Here is a 2939-nt window from a genome sequence, read left to right as displayed (position 1 = left end):
AACTATTGGGATTTCATCAAGATCAAAAGCTTTTGCACAGCAAAGGAAACAGTTAACAAAATCAAAAGACAACTGACAGAATGGGAGAAGATATTTGCAAATGACATATCAGATAAAGGACTAGTGTCCAGAATCTATAAAGAACTTAGCAAACTCAACACCCAAAGAACAAATAATCCAATCAAGAAATGGGCAGAGGACATGAACAGACATTTCTGCAAAGAAGACATCCAGATGGCCAACAGACACATGAAAAAGTGCTCCATATCACTCGGCATCAGGGAAATACAAATCAAAACCACAATGAGATATCACCTCACACCAGTCAGAATGGCTAAAATCAACAAGTCAGGAAATGACAGATGCTGGCGAGGATGTGGAGAAAGGGGAACCCTCCTACACTGTTGGTGGCAATGCAAGCTGGTGCAGCCACTCTGGAAAACAGCATGGAGGTTCCTCAGAATGTTGAAAATAGAACTGCCCTATGACCCAGCAATTGCACTATTGGGTATTTACCCTAAAGATACAAATGTAGTGATCCAAAGGGGCATATGCACCCGAATGTTTATAGCAGCAATGTCCACAATAGCCAAACTATGGAAAGAACCTAGATGTCCATCCACAGATGAATGGATCAAGAAGATGTGGTATATATACACAATGGAATACTATGCAGCCATCAAAAGAAATGAAATCTTGCCATTTGCGACAACGTGGATGGAACTAGAGCGTATCATGCTTAGCGAAATAAGTCAAGCAGAGAAAGACAACTATCATATGATCTCCCTGATATGAGGAAGTGGTGATGCAACATGGAGGCTTAAGTGGGTAGGAGAAGAATAAATGAAACAAGATGGGATTGGGAGGGAGACAAACCATAAGTGACTCTTAATCTCACAAAACATACTGAGGGTTGCTGGGGGGAGGGGGTTTGGGAGAAGGGGGTGGGATTATGGACATTGGGGAGGGTATGTGCTTTGGTGAGTGCTGTGAAGTGTGTAAACCTGGTGATTCACAGACCTGTACCCCTGGGGATAAAAATATATGTTTATAAAAAATAAAAAGTTAAATACTTTCGTTACTAAAAAAAAAAAAAAAAAAAAAATTTCCCTTCCTGGGGCACCCGAGTGGCTCAGTGAGTTTGGCTCACTGGGCCTTTGCGTTCGGCTCAGGTCATGATCCTAGGGTCCTGGGATTGAGCCCCATGTCTAGCTCTCTGCTCAGCAGAGAGCCTGCTTCCACTTCTCTCTCTGCCTACTTGTGATCTCTGTCTGTCAAATAAATAAATAAAATCTTAAAAAAATTTTTTTTGGGGCACCTGGGTGGCAGAGTGAGTTAAAGCCTCTGCCTTTGGATCAGGTCATGATTCCAGGGTCCTGGGATCGAGCCCCACATCAGGCTCACTCCTCAGCAGGAAGCCTGTTTCTTCCTCTCTCTCTGCCTGCCTCTCTTCCTACTTGTGATCTCTATCAAATAAATAAATAAAATCTTTAAAACTAAAATTTCCCTTCCTATCAGAAGCAGACCAAACCACTAACAAATTCCCCAGAAAGCTTCATCTAAAAGGTTGTACTTTCTTCAGACACCCAGCAGGACCTTCTTCTCTGGGCCTGGTATTTCTTCAATGGCCTATTCCAGAGAATAAGGCACTAAACTACTGAGCGCCAAGGGCCTCAGAACCACGAAAGAGATGATGAGGTGCACAATGTATGCCTCTGGTCACCAAGAGGGTATGTAAAAGTTTGCTGCTTTTCTGCATTTTTCAAAGCTGAGTTTTTAGCTGGTGGCCGCTCCTTTAGGATAAATTGCTGATACCGTAAAGAAAAAGCTATTATATGAAATTTTACAAACCATTTCCTATCTTTGCAATCTCATGTGCCAAGACAGACACGGATTATTTAAAACCCTGAAGAGAGTGCTATTGCATTTAAGTTGCCTGTAAGCTTCGTGCAATAGATTTATGATTGATGATTTAGTTAAAATATAACTAAATATAACTAAAATATAACTGTTTTAAATATTTATTCTCAGTAAACGATTTCAAACTATGCTCATTTAAGTAAGTTGGTACATAGTCCCATTTCTATTAAAACATAGTGCAAGGACCAATGCCGCGCTTCCCAGAGAACGCAAGCTCTTTTTCTAGAATGGCCATATGCGTATGTATCAGGCGTCCTCTTTTCACTCCCTTTGTGGAGCACCTACCATGGAGGTCATGTAATAACCAATAATCAAAAAACAAACAAAAACCCCAAACATCCAGGTCGAAGTGATTCGCGTGTGCCATGATGCAATGGCAAACCTTGCCTGGAGACTAGGAGACTGCTTAAACAGATTGCGGGCAAGCATCTCAGCCCAGGCCTGTGCTGGGGAAGCTGGTTCCCGGCTTTGGGCACAATCAGGAAGTCAGCGAAGTGAACCGAGGGTGCAGCCGGGGTTTAGGGCAGATGATCTATTTGCAGCCAGGCAGCAGGCGGACACCCGCTTGGGGAGCCAGGCTAGGAGGCCGCCCAGCGCTGGCACTGGCCAGAATCGCAGGCCCCCGGGGCTTCGCCGGCGCCATTGCCCCGGGCCCGGGCCCGCACCTCAGGATGGACGGGGAGGGGGGCGGGGGCGGAGGCGGCCCGGAGATGGGGCTTTGCTAATTACCGAAGCGGGAAGTGAGCTCGCGGAGGAAGCGGTGGGGAGTCTGAGAGGAGGTGGAGGGGCTGGCGGAGGAGGGGCGCGCAGCGCCGCGGTGCTCTGCTGCGGCCCAGTCGGCACTGCAGGAGCCCCGCCCTCCCGCGCTCCAGCCCAGCCCCTGAGGCCGCACTGTCCCGCTCCCGCGGCCCGCTGCCCCGCTCCGCCCCAAGGCTTCCCCGGACGACCCTCTGCGAGCAGGTAAAGTGACACCGCGCTGCGCCCTCACCTGGAGCAGAAAGCGCGGTCCGCGAGCTCAC

This window comes from Mustela nivalis (genome assembly GCF_964662115.1).
Source record: "Mustela nivalis genome assembly, contig: HAP1_SCAFFOLD_558, whole genome shotgun sequence".
NCBI classification, from domain to species: domain Eukaryota; kingdom Metazoa; phylum Chordata; class Mammalia; order Carnivora; family Mustelidae; genus Mustela; species Mustela nivalis.
Note: the sequence above shows the minus strand (reverse complement) of the source record.